Here is a 23656-nt window from a genome sequence, read left to right as displayed (position 1 = left end):
GTTCTGTCTCACTTATTATTTATATGCGTCGGTTTGCTGCAATTAACAAGTGGGACAGAATACCGACGCTTCACCAGAGGCGCACTGACGATGTTCCCTAGCGGGGTAACAAAACGTTTGCGACCAAACACACCAGCTTGACGAGCAAGTCTCCAATCTCTTCTTAACTTTCTGCACCTACAGTCATAGATTTATATAGTTTGGGAACAAACCCTTCAGTCCAACCTGTCCATGCTGCAAGTTATCCCAATCTGGCATAGTCCCATTTGCCAGCAACTGGCCCATATCCCTCTAAACCCTTCCTGTTCATGTACCCATCCTGATGTCTATTAGATGTTGTAATTGTACCCATCTCTACTGCTTCCTTTGGCAGTGTATGCATGAAAAAGTTACCCCTCAGGTCCTTTTACATCTTTCCCCTCATCTTAAACGTCTAGTTTTGGACACCACCGCCCCCCTAAAACCTAGGAAAAAGACCTTGGCTATTCACCCTATCCATGCTCCTCATGATTTTCTAAACCTCCATAAAGTTTACCCCCAGCCTCCGAAGCTCCAGGGAAAAAAGCCTCAGCTTTCCCGATTACTCAAACCACACATCCCTGCAGTCCCGGCAACATCTTTGTAAATTTTCTCTGCATTTTCTCAAGTTTAACAACATCCTTCCCACTGGAGGGTGAGCAGAATTGTACACAGAATTCTAAAAGTGGCCTCACCAAAGTCCCACACAACCGCAACATGATGTCCCAACTCTGTTATTCAGTGCTCTGACCAATGAAGGCAAATGTACCAAATGCATTTTTTACCACCCAGTCAACCTGCAACTCCACACTCAAGGAACCTGCACCCCTAGATCTCTTTGCTTCAGCAACATTCCCCAGGCCCTGCAAGTAACTGTGTCAGTTCTGCCCCGGTAATATAAAGTATTTATAATGTTTTTTGTTAAGGTGACATGCCTGAAAGAGGAAAGGCTACAAAAGACAACGTTAGGGCTTATCATATTTACCCAAGTCTTCTTTTTCATGTGTGTACACATATTGTAAGGATTTTTTAATCACTGAATTGTATTCATCTTTAGCTCTCGAAGGTGAATTATGCCACTGTATAACAGGATTGATTCAGAATCGTTTCAGGTTTTAAGCATTTTAAGCTTTGATCCATATCAACATACCATCTGTGTACTCTAGTTTATGAGTCAAAGCTGTTCCATAAATTTCCTATAAAAGGGACAGTGATGAAATGAAAGGGCTCACTGCACTGGAAAATGGTCAATCCGGAGTCATTCACAAGAACGTCCGGATCCATCCATGCTGCATATTTTGGTGTTTCTGTCCGTTTAAATAATACTCCGCCTTTTGCTACTCCCTATCAAAATATATGATCTCGCACTATCCTACATTAAACTCTATCTGCCGACATTTTGCCACTTCTATAATCCCCTTGCATATTCCTTATGTCCTCATCACAACTTTCCCTCTCATCTATTCTTGTGATTCAGCAAATTTGGATAAATTATACTTTGCCCCTCTTCCCCAAGTCATAAATACAAATAGTAATTAATTGAGGCCTAGGGTTGTTCCTATTGGCACCCGACTAGTTACATCTTTCTGGTGTGAAAAAGACCCATTAATCCTGACTCTCCCTCGTCTGTGTGTTAACCAATCTTTCAGCAGTCTAATCCATTATCGCCAATACAATGAGAGCCTATCATATGCAATAGCCTCTTATGTGACACCTTATTGAATATGTTCTCAAAATCCAAATACACAACATTTACCTGTTATCAGCTCTACTCGTTATATCCTCTAAGAACTCTAGCAAATTTGTCAAACACAATTCCTCTTTCACAAAACTATATTCACTCTGATTGATTGCATTAAACTTTTCTAAATGTCCTGCTATTTCTTGTTTAATAACAGACTCTTACATTTGACTGGACTATAGTTTTTTGCTTGCTGTCTCCCCTCACTTCTTCAATAGGGTATCATATTAGCAGTTTTTCAATGTGCTGAAACCTTTCCTGTATCCAGTGACTTCTGGAATATGTCACCCAATGTCTCCATTATCTTTGCAGCCATTTCATTTAAAACTATTACATGCAGGCCACTAGGTCCTGGTGACTTGTCTATTTTTGGTCCCATTAGTTTGTCAAATACTTTGTCTATTTGGATAGGGGATATCAAAAGACTTTATGGCCCAATTGCAACTTGCTTATTTGTTACCTTTGGGATTTTTATTATGTCCTCCACCAAAAGACCAATGCAAAATATTGACTTAAATTATCTGCCATTTCCCGGTTCCCCATTATCAATCACAGCACCAGCAACCCAAGTTCAATTTCACCCTCGGGCAACTGTCTGTGTGGAGTTTGCACATTCTCCCTGTGTCTGCATGGGTTTCCTCTGGTTGCTCCGGTTTCCTCCCGCTGTCCAAAAATGTGCCGTTTAGGTTGATTGGCCATGCTGAATTGCCCATAGTGTCTAGCGTTGGAAATGCAGAGATAGGGTAGGGGGTCCATCTGGGTAGAATGCTCTTTGGAGGGTCAATGTGGACTCAATTGGCTGAATAGCCTGTTTCCACACTGTAGGCATTCTATTAAAAAAATATTCCCCAGTGATATCCTCCAAGGGTCCCACATTCAATTTAGCTACTCTCCTTTCTTTTACTTACCCAGAGAAGCTTGTGCAGTTTCCTTTTATATTGCTTGCCAAACCAGCATAAACTCATAATTTATTCCATTAGCTTTGGTTTGATATTGGTCACTCTGTGCCAGGTCCCTTCCAAATTGCCCAATTGTTTATCTTGAGTGCTTTTTCTTGCCCTTCCTCCTGCCTTTGTCTTATGTTCCTGCTCCCAACTTTCCCATGCTTTGAAACTGTCAGGCACTTAGTTTTCATTTGAGTTTATCTCCAGCTTTAAAATCTTTCAGTGGCTCATTCCACACCATTGCATTTTTTTTTTGTGTTCCAGAGGGTAAAGTGGAAGGCAAATGTTGGCAATTACAGAGCAAAGCAGATTGGATGCAATATGATATGGATACCAGCAAGAAGCAGAAGAAGTAATAGGAGATTGTAATCAGTACAGATGCTGGAGTAAGAGTCAATACAGTGTGGAGCTGGACGAACACAGCAGGTCAGGCAGTATCAGAGGAGCAGGAATGTCAATGTTACGGGCTCACGCCCTTCATCAGGAAATTAGCTAACAGGGAGGGAAGGAAAGCGTGGGAGTAGTTGCTTATCAAACAAATCCTTTGAGATACAAAATGTGGTTGAGAAAGCTAAGTTGATTTCTAACCATACAGACATCTGCTCAGTAACAATTCTAACGGCAGTGAAGAGTTAATGGAAAATGAAACATCCTTTGCATGACATTTTTTCATTTCAAAAATATACTTTATTCATAAAAAATCTTTATATACACATAGTCAAAAACATGATTCGGTTTTGCATATCAAGGAAATCAGTAAGGTACCTTAGTCTTGCTGGACAGCACAGTGTGCCTTTCTTGTTCCCTTAACCTGGCATTCTCGTTGACCCACTTTCCTGACACTAACAGTCAATGCCATATCATGGGCAGTTATTTACTATTAAATAGATTCTATGACTAAGCCTGTAATTTGGATGCGTACACTTTAAATAATACAAAACTTCCTACTGTTGCCTCTCGTGAATATGCTACAACTGATTTGCAAGCTTTACATACCAAGGGACGACTTTATCCTTAGTGCAACACAGTAACTGCCCCTTTATACAAATACCTCCTTATCAAACAATCTAAACTGCTTTTACACAACCCATCATAATCTGTTGGTTTCACAATGGAAGAGAATTGCCTCCTTAATTCTAATCAGTTCAGGAATATTCACATCTCCTTGCTCATAAGCAAAGTTGTGAAATAAAAGTTAGTAATATCATTGTATAATTTGTAGCCTGGCTTAGCTTGGGTTCTTTCATATTCCTAAGCATTAAAGAAAAGTTTGAAGACTGAGAGGTGAACTGATTGAACTGTAAAATGTTCTTCCAGGGATTGACAGGTAAATGCAGAAAGGCTGTTTTTCTCTTGTTGAAGAACATAAAGCAAAAGGTAATAGTCTGAGGGTAAGTGGTCAGCCATTTAGTACAGAAAAGATGAATTTTTTTTCCCTTAGTGAGTTGTAAATCTTGGGCCATATCCCCTGGACAGCTGGGGATGTGCAATTATTGGGGATATCAAAGACTGAGATCGACATGGTTTTGCTCACTGAGGGATCAAAGGAAGTTCTAAAAGCCTTCGATAATTAACAGAACAAATAAATGCCTTGAAAAAGCAAGATTGCACGGAAGAACTCAACATCCGGGAGAATTTGTAGGTAATCTCATTAACAATCTCAACAGATTTAATAGAAAATTGTGGCTATGCAGCTTTGAAATCAGAATTCAGAAGAGACAGACTTGGTGCTGAAATTATTGAGTCTTTGTCAGATTCTTATTGTACAAGGAAGAGTTGACTTTGGAGGAAGTTTTTCAAATTGTGCTAGTAGAATAAACCATGAACACTTACAGACAAATCCGAAGAGAAGAAGGAAAGCCTTACCACAGGAGACCAACAGAACCTATCTACTTTATAAGATATAGACACATTACAGTCACATGAGACAAGCCAACTCAGAGCAGGCCAAACAGCAGATCTTTACAGTCCTAGAACTAAAAAAGCCTCACAATTACAAGCAGTGCCCAGCTAAGATCAAAGAATGGTACAACTTTGAGATTATGGGTCACTTCTGTAACCTTTCACGGTGGTAAATGTTCACTCATACAAAAATCTGAGTGAGAATTCCTCCACCACTAAAAAAAGGTGCCGGAGACATTCCCAGGGGAAATTGATCATTCACCTGAGTCAAGTTTGACTTAACTTGTTTATGTCAAAGGATATCTCAGTAATTTTAAACTTCATAAAGGGGTGAGTGTCACAGTCCTATTTGATCAAATACCATGTCTGAAGAAATAGAAGTTACAGCCTACAGTGCCCAGTTTAAATGCTCTCGGTGAAATAACATTGAAGAGAGAAAGTATGGTACAGGTAGCGCTACTGTACAAAGTGTGTTACCAAATTGGAAAAGTGCACGTAATTTATATTCAACATCATTTCTCACTTTTCAGCCTGCACATACATCTTGACCTCCGCAAACTTGCAGTAGCAGGAGTTTCATCAGTTCCAAGAGAACAACTGATTCAGAATCAAACTTTTGTTAACCAATTGGCAAAGGGGCAACTGGAAGAAGATTTTGTTAGGCTTCTTAGCCTATTAGCTGAACCCAAAAATTCAAAAGGATCCATTAATATTACCTATGTTAATACAAGAGGAATGTTTCATACTGGCAACAGGAATATGTTAAACAATAACTATACAGGAGCTGTACAGGACTAGTGAAAGTGTTTTCCATTCCTGTCAACACTGAAGAAGATTCAGAAATCAAAAGTTATCAAGGTTTGGTAGAAGAAGCAAATATGAAGAACAAGAATGAACAGTGCAATCTGATGAATCTTTAATTGAAGTTGTTCAGACAGTAAACCAAATTGATACAGCAGGTTTGACGTTGATGTTGGATGACAATCCACACAAGTACAAGAGCAACATTTCAACCCTTTATCTTTCAAAGGTCTGCGTTCAGTATCATAGTCATACAGTCACAGTCATACAATCATACAGCACAGAAAAAGGCCCTTTAGCCCATCAAGACAGCACCAGTCAAAAACAACCAGCTAACCAAGACAAAGAGAGTGATAAGTAAGCAGCAATCCTCTTGTACCTTGCCTGTAGGTGTGAACATGTCTGGTTCACCACAATGACATTTGTGATGGACATTGAAGATGTTGAACTTATTTGGATTGTTGAAGTAACCAGCTTCCTTACTTCCAAGGTGCACCAGCCATTTGAAAGGAAAGATAGAACATAATGGAGATGCATACAGTTGGTTCTGCTATAACACAATAGTTGTGTTCCTGCGCAACATCACTTTATAGAAAACTGCACTATAGAAATAATGGGGCCTATGGGAAAAGTGGGATTGGGGCAGACCACCAAAAAATCAATCAAAAGCCTAACACAAAGGATAACATAGTTTTAATACATATCCAATAGTGAAATAATAGTAAATTTAACACCTTACTTTGAAAAAAATGTCAAGATGACTTCATAGAACGCCAAATAAGATCTTATTCCACAAACAGCTACCCTGCTGCATTTTGCTTTGTAATCGCTGTCCTCTAAAAGCTGCAACTGCTTCTCAATTTCCCTCAGGATAGAAGATGAAACAGAAGTGGAAAGCTCTTGTGGTGCTGCATCCTGGACTTCATCTTCTTCATCTCCAGTTTCCCCTTGCCCATCAGTGACAAATTGTCGTAGATCAGCTGTAGAGAGGTCTTCACAGTGGGAGTCAAGCAGCTCTTCAACATCCTCACTCTCCAGTTTGTCAAATCCAACTTGCTTTGCAAGATCAACACAATGTTCTTCGATTCTTGGGAGCTCCTCTGATGTTTCAAAGCCTTTAAAATCTTGAAAAATTTTTGGGAGAAGCTTCTGCCAAACTGCATGCAAACAGTCCCTCCTGACATCACTCCAGAACTCCACAATAATGCCAATTGGTTTCTTGATATTGAAACGCCTCCAAAATTGAAGAATACTGCCCTTATACCTCCAGTGGCTGTAATCAGCCTCTTAAATGTGTGCCTTGAATAACAAGCTTTAAAAGCTACTATTATGCACTGGTCCATGGGTTGAAGGAGAGAGGTTATGTTTGAGGGTTGAAATAACGGTTTGATACTGGCATGGAGACTCTTTCTGTGCTAACATTTTGCACGCTCAGGACAAAGCCCACAAACCAATCATGCAATGTCGAAGCGTACTCCTCCACATGCTGATAGAAACGCATTATAGCCAACACAATTTCTCATCTTAGAAATAGTGTTCCCCTGTTTGTCAGTCACGTTACAGCCAATTTGCGTTGCCAGAACACGCATTATTGCGGAACCGAATGTACAACTCCAAGGAAGCCAGATTAAAGATGAAGAATATACTGCTGTAGAGTATCCACAGAGGATACACTGTTCTTAGATGTCAAGAATATTAATTGCATGTTAGCAAAAAGTGCAACTACGTTTGATCAAGCATAATTACTAGAACTCTAGGGAGCTGATACTGATACATCTGCTCCCACCAAATTCTAGAATAATATTCATCTCTATGCGTATGACATCAGTAAAATAGGTGGAGACAATGTAACATGAATGTTAATCTCCTCAGAACCATAGCATTCTACAATGATCTCTGGCTCTTGTTGATCTTGGTAATTATGCCTATCTATATAAATTTAATTTCATCTATTACTATCATGCAATAAACTACATTTTCTTCTGAAGTCAAATTCCTCTCCTTGTTAAGACACATTTATGTTTTCTCCTTTATTGCTGTTAACTGAACAGATCATTGCACACAGTGTGGAAAGGAGTATGGATGGTGATAGTCTGCCCCAGCCCCTAGATTTTAGTGGTTGTCTCTGTAAACATACAACATTAGTTTGGGGCAGCAGGGGAGTTAAGTGGTTAGCACTGCTGTCTCACAGTACCAGAGACTTGCATTCAATTCCACTCTCAGGCAACTGCCTGTGTGGAGTTTGCCCGTTCTTCCCATGTCTGTGTGGGCACGCTCCAGGTGGGCCGGTTTCCTCCCCCAGTCCAAAGATGTGCAGGTTAGGGCGGATTGGCCACGCTTAATTGCCTGCAGTATTCAGGGATATGCAGGCTAGCCAAGGGAAATGCAGAGTTAAAGGGTAGGGAGGGGTGGGTCTGAATGGGCTACTCGTTAGAGGATTTGTGCGGATTCAATGGGCTGAATGTCTTGCTTCCACACTGTAGGGATTCTATGATTCTAACAAAGAGGCCAGTTGACTATGTTAATATTTGTGTATAACACAGCCCTGCATTTATCCAGTTCCCCTTAAATGTGTTAACACGTTACACCTCCAACTACTCTATGTGTTAGCCTGTGCCTCATTTCATCAGCCCTGAGCAAAGACATTTCCTGTCAATTTCCTACTATATTTATCAGTAGCTATTTTATAAGGCCCGAGTTTCAGACTCCCACATGTGTAAACTCGATCATGACCACAACCACATGGCATAGGGTCAGAAACAGGTCATTCAGCCCATTCAATGAGATCATGGCTAATCTAAATCTCTCGACTCCACTTTCCTGCCTTTTCCCTGTAACACCTGATTCCCTTACTGATTAACAATACAGTCTTAATAAGACAATGGGATGTAAGAACAGAAGAAGGCCATTCAGCCCATCAGACAGAGTCATAGAATCATACAGCCTGGAAACAGTCCACTTGGTTTAAACAACCAATGCTGAACATAATCCCAAACTCAGCTCGTCCCACCTGCCTGTGCTTAGCTCATTATCCCTCCAAACATTTCCTATTTATGAACTTAACCAAATGTCTTTTAAACATTGTGACTGTATCTGCATCCCACTACTTCCCTGGAAGTTCATTTCACCCATAAACCACTTTGTAAAAAAGTTGTCCCTTATGTGCTTCTCAAATTTTTCTTCTCTTACTTTAAAAATGTGTCCCCTAGTCTTGAAATTCCCCACTCTAGGGAAAAGATACCTTCCGTTCACCTTACCTATACCCCTCATGATTTTAAAAATCTCTATAAGGTCACCCCTCAACCTCCTGCCCTCAGGTGAAAATGTCCCAGCCTTTCCAGCCTCTCCCTACAACTCAAACAATCCATTCCTGGCAACATTCTGATAAATCCTTTCTGAACCCTCTCTGGCTTGACGATATCACACCTATAACAGGACGACCAGAACTGGACTCATGATTGCAGAAGAGGCCTCACCAACGTCCTGTATAACCTAACCATGACTTCCCAACTCCTATACTCAAAGGACTGAGCAATGAAGGCATGCCTGCCAGACATCTTTTTAACCATAGATAATAAGGTGTAGAGCTGGGTGCATGCAGTAGGCCAAGCAGCATCAGAGGAGCAGGAAGGCTGACGTTTTGGACCTAGACCCTTAACCAACCTGTTTACATGTCTTCTGAATAACTGCCATATCATAATTTGAAAGGCCTTTTTCATAAGTGTAAATGCACCAAGCGCTATCCAAAAGGACTGAAAATTTCAGAACCCTGATTACAACATCAGTGGCAAATAAGGCCTGAAACATCAGCTTCTGTGCTCCTGAGATGCTGCTTGACCTGCTGTGTTCATCTAGCTTCACACTTTATTATCAAGGAGTAATCTGGTAGTTACTTTCATTTTTAACAACTGCAATGTGTTGTCATTCCTGCAGAGGTCACTGTATCCTATAAAAATGATTACTTCTGTCTTGTAGTTTGCATCATAACACTTCCCCAAATTAGAGAGAGCAGAAACTGCAGATGCTGGACTCAGAGCTAACACAGTGTAGAGCTGGAGGAACACAGCAGGCAGGGCAGCAGCAGAGGAGCAGGAAAGTTGACATCTCAGGTAACTTTCCTGCTCCTCTGATGCTGCCTGGCCTGCTGTGTGTCCCTCCACTTCCCCAAATCAGTCCAGTTTGAACAAGACACTGAGTGTAATCAGCTTCTTGTGGCTGGATTTTCCCAAACCTGAGGTGGTTCGCTTGCAGCTGGATCACAGAGGAATGTAGATAAAATGAACTAGTAACAAGCTTATTGACTGCAGGTTGCACAATAGTGAAGAATTCCCCTGATGTATGTTAAAATCCCACCAACATTATGTTTATGCCAGTCGTCATTGAATATTGATTTTAGAAAAAGAAAATGAAGCAACCTTGATCAAGTTTTTACATAACTAGAAGAAATTTAAAATGTAAAATTCTGGAAACATTTAGCATGTCAGCATCTGTGGAGGGAAACAGATCATTGGGCAGAATCTCAGAGTTAGCAGGAACTGCAGATGCTGGAGTCAGAGTCAACGGAGCTGGAGGAACACAGCAAGCCAGGCAGCATCAGACGAGCTGGAAAGCTGACATTTCGGCTCAGGATCTTTCTTCAGAATCTTCTGTTTTTGTTTCTCGCTTGCTGTTGAGAACATGACTGTGAGGAAAGGCCTGCCTCCTTTGAATCAGGCAATTTAGAGGGCACCAGTAGCTTTCTATGAAATCAAGCCCCCAGAGCCAGCGGTCCTGCCCCAATCAGAGAGCAGCAGCTCCCAAATTAGACAATGTCATGGAAAAGGCCCAAGCTGCTGCTGCTATCATATGTTGAAAGATTGGAGCAACTGGGCTCATATACACTTGAGTTTAGAAGGATGAGAGGGGATCTGATTGAGACATATAAGATTATTAAGGGATTGGACACTCTGGAGTCAGGAAGCATGTTTCTGCTGATGGGTGAGTGTAGAACCAGAGGACACAGTTTAAAAATAAGGGATAGGCCATTTAGAACAGAGTTGAGGAGAAACTTCTTCACCCAGAGAGTGGTGGATATATGGAATGCTCTGCCCCAGAAGGCAGTGGAGGTCAAGTCTCTGGATACTTTCAAGAAAGAGATGGATAGAGCTCTTAAAGATAGTGGAATCAAGGGTTATGAGGATAAGGCAGGAACAGGATACTGATTGTGGATGATCAGCCATGATCGTAATGAATGGTGGTGCTGGCTCGAAGGGCCGAATGACTGACTCCTGCACCTATTGTCTATTGTCTTATTGCTGCAAGGACAGCCGTTACCACCAGGCCCAATGTGTCATTTGGTAAGTGCCTTTTGGAGGCAGGGCTGTGATGTGTGGTTTCTGAGGTGTGTAGTCACAGGGGCAGAGGAAGTCAAGAGGCCAGAAGGAAGGGCAGGGGAATGGTTCTCAGCAGCTGCTCACCACTACCTCACCAGCCCCCTCCCCTCCCAGTTTCCCTCCCCCCTTCCCCTTCCCCTCTTCCACTTCCTCTTTCCTTTGTCCCTCCCTCGCTCATCCCCCTGCCCACCTCCTTACACTCTCCCCTCCCTGCCCCCTTCCCCTTTCCTGTCCCCCTCCCAGTTCCCTTGCAAACCCCTCAGCCAACATCTTCCCTTCCTCTTCCCAAATTACGTCTTCACCCTCAACCATTCACAAATTGGTCCTGATGAAGCAAACCTGTCCATCCTCAGCTGACCACCAGGTCCGCACCTCTTTCCCAATACAGTGGGCTGGATCTTGCTTGTCCCACCTGACCAATTGCATTGCAGGCAGGAACTGGCCCTTCATTGGCCAGGGAAGGACCTTAATTGTCAGTGGGACAGAAAGATCCACATGTGGGCCTTTGCGCTCAGAACTGAATCCTGGCATAGAGGTGAGACGGTGATGGGACTCTGAGACACCACCAACCCAGACAGTCAAACTGTCTTCCCGCTTCCTGTCGCTAAACTGTCTGGGACCCAGAACATTCTGCCCGTCAAAGTTACATTCCTCCTCCTACAATCTAATGACTTTGTGGGCAATAAAACTGCCTTTAATGCCCAGCTTAGATTCTTAACTCACAAGACCATAAGACATAGGAGCAGAAATTAGGCCATTCAGCCCATCGAGTCTGCTCCGCCATTCAATCACGGCTGATAAGTTCCTCAACCCCATTCTCCTGCTTTCTCCCCATAACCCTTGATCCCCTTGATAATCACGAACCTATCTATCTCAGTCTTAAATATACTCAATGACCTGGCCTCCACTATCTTCTGAGGCAGTGAGTTCCATCGATTCACCACTCTCTGGCTAAAGCGGTTTCTCCTCATCTCCAATCTAAAAGGTCTTCCCTTTACTCTAAGTACGCATGGGTCCTAGTCTCTCCTACCAATGGAAACATCTTCCCAATATCTATTCTGTCCAAGCCATTCAGTATTCCATAAGTTTTAGATCCCCCCTCTTCCTTCTAAACTCCATTCAGTATAGACCCAGAGTCCTCAAACATTCCTCACATGTTAAGCTTTCCATTCCTAGGACCATTCTCATGAACCCGCTCCAGGGCCAGTACATCCTGTCGGAGACATGGAGCTCCAAACCGCACACAATACTCCAAACGTGGCCTGATCAGAGCCTTATACAGGCTCAGAAGTACATCCCTGCTTTTATTTTCAAGTCCCCTCAAAATAAATGCCAACATTGCATTTACCTTACTGATTCAAACTGCAAATTTACCTTGAGAGATTCCTGGACTCGAACTCCCAAGTTTCTTTGCACTTCAGATTTCTGAAGTTTCTCCCCATCTAGAAAACAGTCCATGCTTTTATTTTTCTTACCAAAGTACATGGGCTCACACTTCCCCACATTGTACTCCATCTGCCACTTCTTTGCCCACTCTCCTAACCAGTCCAAACCCTTTTGCAGCTTTCCTGTCTCCTCAATACTACCTGTCCCTCCATCTATCTTTGTACCATCTGCAAACTTAGCCAGAATGCTCTCAGTTCCTTCATCTAGATCATTAATGTACAAAGTGAATAGTTGTGGTCGCATCACTGACCCCTGTGGAACATCACTTGTCACAGGCTGCCATCCTGAGAAAGACCCTTTTATCCCCACTCTGCTTTCTGCCAGACAGCCAATCTTCTATCCATGCTAGCACCTTGCCTCGAACACTGAGGGCCTTTATCTTACTCAGCAGCCTACTGTGTGGCACCTTATCAAAGGCCTTCTTGAAGTCCAGTTAGATAACGTTCATTGGCTCTCCTTGGTCTGCCCTGCTCCTTACTTCCTCAAAGAATTGTAGCAGATTTGTCAGGCATGGCCTCCCCATGCTGAATTTGCCCTATTTTACTATACACTTCCAAATATTCAGAAATCTCATCCTTTACAATAGACTTCAAAATCTTACCCACGACTGAGTTCGGCTGATCAGTCTGTAATTTTTTTGTGTTTTGCCTAACTCCCTTTTTAAACAGGAGTGTCACGTTAGCAATTTTCCAGTCCTCTGGGACCCTCCCTGATTCTAACAATTCCTGAAAGATCGTCACTAACGCTTCTACTATCTCTTCAGCTATCCCCTTTAGAACTGTGGGGTGTGGTCCATCTGGTCCGGGAGATTTATCCACCTTCGGGCCATTCAGTTTTTCTTGCACCTTCTCTTTGGTGATGGCCACCATATTCAGCTCTGCGCCCTAACTCTCTTGAATTTTTGGGATATTACCCTCATGTCTTCCATCATGGAGACTGACGTGAAGTAATTATTCACTTCCTCAGCCAATTCCTTTTTCCCCACTGCTATCTCTCCACCATCATATTCCTGTGGCCCAATGTCCACTTTTGCCTCTCTTTCGCCCTTTATATACCTAAAGAAACTCTTACAGTCTTCCTTTATATTACTGGCTAGCTTTGCCTCATTTTTAATCTTCTCCCTCTTTATTTCCTTTTCTCTTGCCCTCTGTTGGTCTTTGTAAGCTTCCCAATCTTCTGGTTTCCCACTGCCCTTTGTCACATTATATGCTTTCTCTGTTGCTCTTGTGCTGTCCCTGACTTCCTTAGTCAGCCGTGGTTGTCTCGTCCTTCCTTTAGTATACTTCTTATTCCTAGGGATAAATTTTTGCTGTGTCTCCTGAATTACTCCCAGGAACTCCTGCCATTGCTCTTCCACTGTCTTTCCTGCTAGGCTCCTCTCTCACTCAATTCTGTCCAGCTCCCCTTTCATACCTCTGTACATGCCTTTATTGAGCTGTAATACAGTTACCACTGACTCTATCTTCTCCCTCTCAAACTTCAGAGTAAATTCAATCATATTATGATCACTACCTCCTAAGGATTCCTTTACCTTAAGTTCCCTGATCAAGTCTGCCTCATTGCAAAACATTAAATCCAGTTTTTGCCTATTTCCTAGTGGGCTCCACCACTACGGGCTAATGGTTAGCACTGCAGCCTTACAGTGCCGGGGACTCGGGTTCGATTCCCGCCTCAGGTGACTGTCTGTGTGGAGTTTGCACATCCATGAGTGAATAAAAACAAATGGTGTACAATTGTATGTAAATTAATAAAATTGTTTGCATTGACTAGACTTGCATTCCTTTGAGTTTAGAAGATTAAGGGATGTTCTTTTTAAGAAAAAAAAATTCTCCCCATGTCTGCGTGGGTTTCCTCCGGGTGCGCTGGTTTCCTCCCATAGTCCAAAGATGTGCAGGTTAGGTAGATTGGCCATGCTAAATTGCCCGTAGTGTCAAGGGGGATGGGTCTGGGAGGGATGCTTCAAGGGGCAGTGAGGACTTGTTGGGCCGAAGGGCCTGTTTCTACACTGTAGGAAATCTAATCTAATCTAAAGCTGCTCCAAAAAGCCATCTCATAGACATTCCACAAACTCCTTTTCTTGGAATCCACCACCAGCCTGATTTTCCCAGCCCACCTGCATATTGAAATCCCCCATGATCACTGTAACCTTGCCTTTCTTACATGCTTTTTCTATCACCTGGTGTACCTTACACCCCAGCTCCTGACTACTGTTTGGAGGCCTGTACACAACCCCAACAATGGTATTTTTCACCTTTGCAGTTCCTCAATTCTACTCACACTGATTCTACACCATCTGACCTTACTTTGTTTCTTACTATTGATTTCGTTTCATTTCTCACTAATAAGGCCCCCACCCCCTCGACCCACCGGCCTATCTTTTTGATAGAATGCATATCCTTAGATATTTAGCTCCCAGCCCTGATCCCCATGTAGCCATGTCTCCGTTATGCCCACCACAACATACCTGCCAATTTTGATCTGTGCACAAGCTCATTTACCTTATTCCTTATATTGCATGCATTCAGATATAACATCTTCAGTCCTGTATTAACCCTCCCTCTTCTTATTGTCACTCATTTATCTCGTGTGCCTGAAGTTTGATTCCTAACCCTTTCCAAACACTCTGTCCTATTTGTGTCTGTGCTGGAGACTTTAATAACCTCTCCTAAGTTCTCCTTCCCTGTCATTTCTTTCATATTTTTCCAATCAGTTGAATCCACCCCTACAGATTTTAACCTGTTGCTTTGTTTCATACTGGGGTAAGTTTTACCCTCCCCTTCCCCTGCAATCCCATTTTCTAGTTTAAAGCCCTGCTGCCCAGCCTATTTACCCTTTTCGCTAGAACATTGGTCCCAGCTTGGTTCAGGTGGAGACCATCTCAGCAGTACAGATCCCTCATGTTCTAATACTGATGCCAGTGCCCCATGAAAAGAAACCCCTCTTTCCCACACCATTCCCTTAGCCATGTGTTTACTTCCTTTACACTCATGTCTCTATGCCAATTAGCACATAGCTCGGGCAGTAATCCAGAGATTATTACTCTTGAGGACCTGTTCTTTAATTTGGTTCCTAGCTCCTGATAATCCCAGAATAAGTCCTCTTTCCTAATCTTCCCTATGTTGTTTGACCACAACAATTGGATCCTCCCCCTCCCGCTCCAATATCCTTTCAAGCTGGTCAGAGATTTCCCTTACCCTGACACCCGGCAGGCAACACACCATGCAGGATTCTTGATTCTGCTTACACAGGATACTATCTATTCTCCTATAGAATTATATACTATCTATTCTCTAGAGAACTCAAGAAGAAGCAGCACGACACATGATCCGCAGGGGCTAAGGCACTGATTAACTTAATCAGATGAACCACACAGCTAAGGTGCAGGCAAAGAATTGACAGAGATCTTTGTTGCAGCATCTTTCTCTCTGAGCCAGAAGCTCCAGGTTTGAAGGTGTGTTCGTATTGTAGACAAATGAGTTGATTATCATCCTTTGCTTACCCCTTTAGCCAAAGCTAAGTGCAGGAGAACATCCTGGTCAGCCTTACCTGAGGCAGAATAGCAATCCTCAAGAGACAGACTAGCTAACTATTCCAGGAAACACTAACTGAAGAAGGAGACTTGTCCAATTTGTACAGCACTAGATCCAAAAAGAGTAAAGAGGGATGTTATGGAATCATAGAGTCTTACAGTCATACAGAATTATAGCATGGAAACAGATCCTTCGGTCCAACTCGTCCATGCTGACCAGATATCCTAAAAAGATCTAGTACCATTTGCCAGCATTTGGCCCATATCCCTCTAAATCGTTCCTATTCATATAGCCATCCAGATGCCTATTAAATGCTGTACAGGTAGTTATGCTATAACATGTGTTTCGTTAACACAAATAGGCTGTAACATGATTGATGAATCATGGATGCTGTTTGGATAACGCAAACTTTCTGTGGTACAGGTATAGTGATTTCCCTATAATGTGATTTCCTATAGCATGAGGTCACACAAGAACGCAACTGTCGCATTACAGGACAACTGCCTGTATTTGTACCAGCCTCTACCATTTCCTCTAGCAGCTCATTCTAAACACACACCACCCTCTGTGTGAAAATGTTACCCCTTGGGTCCCTTTTAAATCTTTCCCGTCTCACCTTAAATCTGTGTCCTTTAGTTTTGGATTCCCACACCCTGACTAAAAGATCTTGTCTATTTACCCTATCCATGCCCCTTTTGATTTTATAAATCTCTATTAGATCACCCCTCAGCCTCCAACGCTCCAGGGAAAATAGCCCCAGCCTATTCAGCCTCTCCCTATAGCTCAAACCCTCCAATCCTGGCAACATCCTTGTAAATCTTTTCTGATCCTTTAAAGTTTCACAACATCCTTTCTACAGCAGGGAGACCAGAATTGCACACAGTGATCTAATATTGTCCTGACCAATGTCCTGTGCAGCTGCAACATGACCTCCCAACTCCCATACTCAATGCACTGACCAATCAGCCCAAATCTTCGACTTTCCTAATTATTTGATGCTGTCTGACCTGCTGTGCTTCACCAGCTTCACAACTATAGACTCCGATTAACAATGTCTGCAATCCTTATGGTCACCATGATTGAATGGTACGGTACACTCAAAAGGCCGAATGGTCAACTCCTAACGCTATTTATTTTCACGTTACTTGATAGCGGGGCAGGAACCCTTAAATGAGTATTAATTGCCCAATTAAGAGTCCCCATTTGCCATGGCATGGAAAGGCTGTCCAAAAGTCTTCCCAACATGGGCTTACATGGGTTGGGGTGTGAAGAAGTGGTGCTGGGGTCCGCAGCTGAATTAATGCCCCCACATTCCCAGTAACCAAACTCACCATTGGGCAGGGCATTAACTTCTGCCCTTGGCGTATGTTACTAAATCAAAGCATACAATTAGCAAATCATCAGGCTTGCAAATGCATGTGTATGTTTCCAGTAATAAAGAGGACCAGCTACCAGTGCTTCCCTGCTCATTGTGCACACATGTGCCATGTGCAGTTGTGTTAGGCAAACCCGAATATCTGCTGATGGCAAATGACTGAATCATGTAGGACAAAAGTCCCAGAAGCAGGAAGGGAATAAAAATGCAGAAAATGCTGGAGAAACTCAGCAGGTCTGGCAGTAAACTGTGGAGAGAGGAACACAATTAGTATTTTGAGATCGATATGACTCTTGCACCTCTGAAGAAGTGTCATCCTGGACTCGAAACGGTAACTGTGTTTCTGTCTCCACAGACCTGTTGAGTTTTTCCAGCAATTTCCATTTCTGATTTCCAGCATTTGCATTATTTTGCTTTTATTTGAGGGTAAACGAGCAAATAAAACCATTCTGTACAATAACAACAAGAATTGAGGAAGGACCCATGATCAAACGAAGGCAGGGGTTCCCCCAGAACATCCTTAAAGATGAATAACTAAAGACTTTCCAACAAGTTGACCTAGCTAACTCTGGTAAAGTCAGTTTGCTCATATATGAGGACAGCCAGCTCTTGGGGAATTGAGTAACCAATGAGAGAAGGGGACAAATCAGTACACAGTTTGCTGTTGCTTTGACATCACAGGAAAAAAGGACGCGTCAGGTGACTGTCAGGCCGGAATTTTTATGGAGCCTTTCGGGATGGTATGGGAGGTGTGTAATGGAAAAGTGGCAAGGGGATGTGCCAGGCAGCATGTCCAATGTTTTTCTACTGCTGTAACATTTGCCCATTGTGTTGAGAAAGCTAGGCAACGGCTGACCCAATCAGGGCCGAACGAAACCACTTAACTGGACAAGTTAAGGCTTCTTCCTGCTTTACCTGGCATTGTAGCCAGATATACCCTGGAAACATTTCTGTGGGTTGTGTAGAGGTTAGAGGGAGAGGACTTGGGTACAAAGGCTGAAAAACCTTGCCTCTCACCCCACTGACAAAAGCATCAGTACACCTGCCCTCCCCTTTTGCCTGATCCTGACCTGCCGGATTGGGCCAACAGTTTTCAGGAGGTAGGGCTGTGGGGTGGGGTTGTGGGGGTGGGGGTGCATTCCTAAACAGTATGGCAGCCCCTCAGGGGCCACCACACCTCATTGAGCAGTCACTTGTAGAATGCAGCCCTGCTCAAGGTTGTGTTTATTTATACCCTCTCCCCAATCCACTGTTAAGGACCCTGCTGTCTGTGGGATATTACTGTACTCAAAATTCCATTTGTCTTGAAATAAATAAGCATGTGAAGTACTTTCGTACTCATTTTTAAAGTTACAGTTTAAGTACAAGTCTTACCTTCCATTCACTGGTGTTTCCCATCATTTCATGTGGGTCTCCACTCATTACCTTGCAACCCCTGGTACTCTGAGCTGGAGCTTCAACATCCTGTACCTACTAACACTGTTCTCTGGAAAAAGACACAATGAACAAAGAGACCCTGGTCATCTCCAAGCACTTTACCCCGTCTTTAGCTTTTCTGATTGATGATCCAAATTTGTTTGAAGTTTGGGAAGCAGTTTCCGATGGGAATCCAGATTACTTGAATACTTTTCAAAGCGAATAGTGAACCAGATGCTACTTGTTTCCATTAGGCGGCTCTCAGACTGAAGATAATGAAATACAGAAGTTTTTTGTGTTTAATTAGATTATTTCGCCTTTGCACACAATCACCATTCGGGATTTCTATTTTACCAGGAATAATAATTATTATTAAAAATTACGACTTTGTAACTATTTGGATCATTAGAGAAATCAATATCAGTCGCAATTTATGAGGAAAGTTGTTGCATAAAACACAATATTTCACTGAAAATTTTAACAGAAATATTGTCTATTGCTCTCTGTGACCTGGGTTGAGTCTATGACATGCTGTTATCGACCTGGTGTCTGAAAAGGTGGCAGAAATAGATTCAAAAGCAGTTTTCCAAAAAAGGGAATGAAACGTTCACCTGAAAAGTGAAAACAAGGAAGTGCTGGGATATTGGGGAAGAGCAGGGCAAGAACTTGGTTAGCACATTTTCACAATGGGCTAAATGGTCTCTTTCTTCTGAGCTGTAAGAGATTCTGTGGTGGATGCAGTAATGTCATTTCAATAGGTCCATTCACATCTTGTGCCACTCCAGCGCTTAACAGGCCAAAGATAGTCTTCCCATCAAGAACTGCTGAAGACTTTTCTAAACTCAGCAGCACCTCCAGGAAGACTGTGCAGCTGTTGGTATTGCAGCCACCAATGTCTCTGACTGGGGAGAGACTCAGGCTGAGGCAGGTGATTGTGGGAAGGGGCTGGTGGGATAGGAGGGAGATGCTGGTGGCCATGATGGAAGATGGCCTTCAGCATTACCTTGCCCAGTCCCTCAAACAGACTGAATGCCTTTTAAACAAGAGTGCCACACCTGCCCCAGGGGCCAAGGAAACAGGTCAGGATTTACTTCTCATGCTGGGTTACCATCAGCAATGACCACATGAGGCCCATAAATGGTCATTAGTTGCCTACTCAAAGGGCCTCAATTGACAGTTTGATGCCAAAAGGTATTTCAGTCTCATACTTAAACGAAAAGATATCAGTCTGCCAGTGCCACTTTCTTGCTCAGTTAAATACCTCGCTTCCACCAAACCCACCACAGGTTTGGACATAAGAGTCCGTCCAATGCCTCAATTTATGAATCCTCAATTCTTTGTGAATGACTCTCTGAATACATTCAGTGATCTAGGAAATATGACTCCCAAGGACATTCCCTCAACATTTTGTATTGGAGACTCTTAAACCATAGTGACTGTTTATGCCAACTATTGGAATTGCCAAGTGTTACATGCCCATCCTATCTGCAAATTGATTGAACTTTGAGAAAAATCAATTTGACTAGAGCATTGCAGACAAAGGCAGTCATGGAACAAATAATATTTGTTTGACCTGAATAGTGGAAAGTAAAGGTCTTTTCTAGAGCTATTTGTTTCCTCAATGATCTTTTCTTTCTCAGCAGTTTCCATCTTGTTGGGAAACTGTTGCACCTTGGCCAACTGAATGGGCTTCTGTGATCATGTGTGGAACCCCCTGTTCTCACACTGTGAATCATTGTGTGAGGGTTGTCAATGCACTGAACCATCAATTTGATTAAACTGAACAGTGCGTGGGCCCACATAAACTCCCCATTCCATTGTGCCCACTGCTTCTCACCCCACGATGGAAAGAATCAAAGCGTATGTACATATTGACCATTTCACCTTTCTATGCATCTTTTCCTTATTTATTTCTGTTAACAAGCTAATTCAGTCAATCCGTGTGGATGCTGCTGAAAAGGCATCTTAGTGAGTTGCTGCAGTGAGTCTTGTAGATGGCACAAACTGATGGTATGCAGTATCGTTGGTGAAGGGAGCTAATATTTGTAGCTGTGATGCCAATCAAGTTTTGCTTTGGATCATGTAAAGCTTCTTGAGTGCTGTTGGAACTGTTCTCATCCAGGCAAGTGGGCAATGTTGAATCCCATGCCTGACTTGCACCTTATAGATGGTGAACAAGCTTTGAGGAGTCAGGAAGTGAGTGACTCGCCATTGGATTCCCAGCCTCTTACCTGCTCTTGTAGCCATAGTATTTGCATAACTGGTCTAGTTCAGTTTCTAGTCAATGATAATCCCCAGGATGTTGATAGTGGGTAATTCAATGACAGTAAACCATTGAATGTTAGGGGGAGATGATTAGATATTCTCTTGTTGGATATGCTCAATGCCTAACCCTTGTTTGACGCAGATGTTACTTGTCATTATCATCCTAAGTCTGAATATTGTCCAAGTCTCATTACATTTGCATATGGATGACTAAAAAGATAAGGTGACCCATTAGGTGAAAGGAGCAGTCTTTAATATACTTGGAACCTATTAAGATTCATCATGAGCAGTTTCAAATGCAAGTTATAATAGAAATTATTGAGAGTTTCGGAGCATTATTAAGTTACCTTTATGTAGTACCTTTTGCAGCCACAGAGCATCACAATGACTTTACATCCAATTAATTATTTTTGAACTGTAGTCTCTACTAACACAGGAAACACAGCAGCCAATTTGCAATGCAGAAAGTCTTACAAATGATAATGACCAGGTAATCATCTTTGTCAATGTCCGTTGAGGGATATATATCGGTGGGAATATTTTATTCAGGAGTGTATACAAATTTTAAAAGAGTCTATGCTTTGGCACTACCTCTTTGTTGCAAAGCAAACTGCAGAACTGAAGTTTTTTCTTCCTGTGTGACCCATTCTAAAATTCTGCCCAATAACAAGCCTGCATGGGCTGGTTGTTGAAGGGGGACTCAGGTTGATTTGCTGGAAAAATGTTCGCACTAAAAACAATAACAAGAGCAGTTGCAGATGCTGGAGAATCCAAGATAACAAAGTGCGAAGCTGGATGAACACAGCAGGCCAAGCAGCATCTCAGGAGCACGTCATCTCTCTGATGAAGGGTCTAGGCCCAAAACGTCAGCTTTTGTGCTCCTGAGATGCTGCTTGGCCTGCTGTGTTCATCCAGCTTCGCACTTTGTTAACAAGAGCAGTTGTGCTGACTGTGCTTAAACCGTCAGTCTGTAAGTCTCTCAGAGAAAAAGGTCAGGTTTCATAACCAGTTATTTTTTAAACTGCTAACTTCCATTATAGAATGGAGTTTGGTTATATTAGATATCTCATTGGAATTTCTATGTGGACACAAGGCCCATATGATTCTCATTGCCTTGGAGATGGAGGTAGGAAAGGAAGAGTCCATAAGGAACTATGGAAGTATCATATTACAGATTATAAACTGCATATGCTACTGCCTAACCGCAAGAGGTGTATGTCAGCCAGAGATACTGCATTAAAGATAGGGAACATTGAACAACTGAGTAATTCAGAGTTATTTTAACAACTACAGAACTAATAAAAATGCATTCTTTTTCAAATATTTGCTAGTTTCAAATGTTTCTGTAGCTTTTACAGAGGCAAATAGGAGGTGGAATAGTAAGCCCACAGTAGAGGAGTACCATGTGCTGAGTGTTCCATTGAAGTGACAGGGCAGTGAGCCAGGTACCAGGAATGGGGCATCAGGGCAGTAAAACAGCCAGAGCAATAGTTTTGACAAACAGTACCTGGAGCCATAGACTTATCATGGAAATGCTTTCACGGGTGAGGATTAGCATAGATTTTGGAAGCATGTAAATCTTCGAGATTAAAAGGTATTAATGTGTTTTTTGTTTATCCACAACATGGGAGATTCAAGTGAAAGTAGCAATCTTTAGATAATTCTTTGAGCTATTGCAACAATATACCACAAGGGCATCTAAAAGGAGGAAGCTGGTTCAACACATAGGGTGAATTGTGTGTTTATGGCTCTATTTAACATTGAAGATAGCCTTAAGGCTCAGGGAATTTCAAGTCCATCATTTTTAACTCTAGCCTGCAAATAACCTTAGAGACTGTGCTGAGAAATGATGAGAGCACTTTGCTTTTTCTTGTGTTGGCCATTGATGGGCAAGTCCCAGAGTAGACTCATGGTACTTGAAACATATTGAAACAGTTCCTTATGGATCCGAATTCCTAAGTGTGGAACTGACAGGCTTCCTCTAGCCCATGTGTAGGATGTGGACCTGTAAAATTTATGTATGTCTTAGAGAGTACACATTATATTGACCAAGAAACGTTCTAACAGTGTTGATTATTGGAGTGGGTAGTCTGGAGATTCTTAAACATGGTCAATGTTAGCCACACCTGTCAGATATGCACTGATGTTTGTGGTTTTATTTATTTACCCATGGAACGTAGGTGCTGCTGGCTGGCCAGCATTTATTGACCCTCCCGAGTTGCCCTTGAGAAGGTGATGGTGAGCTGACTTCTTAAACCGCTACAGTCCATGTGCAGGATGTAGACTCACAATACCATGAGGATGGAAATTCCAGGATTTTGACCTCGTGACAGAAAAGGAACAATGATATATTTCCAAGACAGGATGGTGAGTGGCTTGGAGGGGAACTTTCAGTTGGCGGTGTTCCCATGTGTGCTTGTCCTTCTAGATGGAAGTGCTCATGGGTTTGGAAGATGTTGCCTAAGGATCTTTGGTGAATTTCTGCAGTACATCTTGTAGGTAAGTAGCAGAAGTGTGTACTGGGCATCAGTGGTGGAGGAAGTAAATGCTTGTAGATGATTTGTCAGTCGAGTGGGCTGCTTTTTCCTGGATGGTGTCAAGCTTCTTGAATGAAGTTGGAGCTGACATTTTGGCTACAACACAGCCATCAAGGTACATTTCTGGGTGGCCTATTTACAGTAAAATTGGATGGAAAGGGACTAGGGTGTATGTTTCTTGTTGGTCTCACTTTGGGAGGGCTCTTGTATTCATTGTGGATTTGACTCATCATGTCAGCCACTGAGGTCATTGATAAACAACTGGTGATGTAGCATTGGAATGGCTTTCTGTAAATCTTGTCAGTATTA

At 42.5% G+C, this 23656-nt stretch overlaps 1 protein-coding gene across 3 annotated transcripts in view; it reads left to right on the top strand.

Annotated features, from left to right (window-relative positions):
* Positions 1-23656, top strand: part of LOC125464526 (rap1 GTPase-activating protein 2) — a 325971-nt gene that overhangs the window by 4240 nt on the left and 298075 nt on the right. Inside the window, exon 2 of one of the 3 annotated variants that reach the window (XM_059655287.1) lies at positions 22991-23177. The exons of 1 other annotated variant lie outside the window; for it this stretch is intronic. The gene's annotated coding sequence lies outside the window, so the exon portion shown is untranslated. Of the gene's footprint in view, positions 1-22990; positions 23178-23212; positions 23310-23656 lie in introns of those variants that run through there. One more of the 3 variants, XM_059655286.1, reaches the window with a different exon arrangement.

This window comes from Stegostoma tigrinum, chromosome 27 (assembly GCF_030684315.1).
Source record: "Stegostoma tigrinum isolate sSteTig4 chromosome 27, sSteTig4.hap1, whole genome shotgun sequence".
NCBI classification, from domain to species: Eukaryota; Metazoa; Chordata; class Chondrichthyes; order Orectolobiformes; family Stegostomatidae; genus Stegostoma; species Stegostoma tigrinum.
The sequence above is the reverse complement of the archived record's forward strand: the minus strand, read 5'-3'. Positions and strand labels throughout refer to the sequence as shown.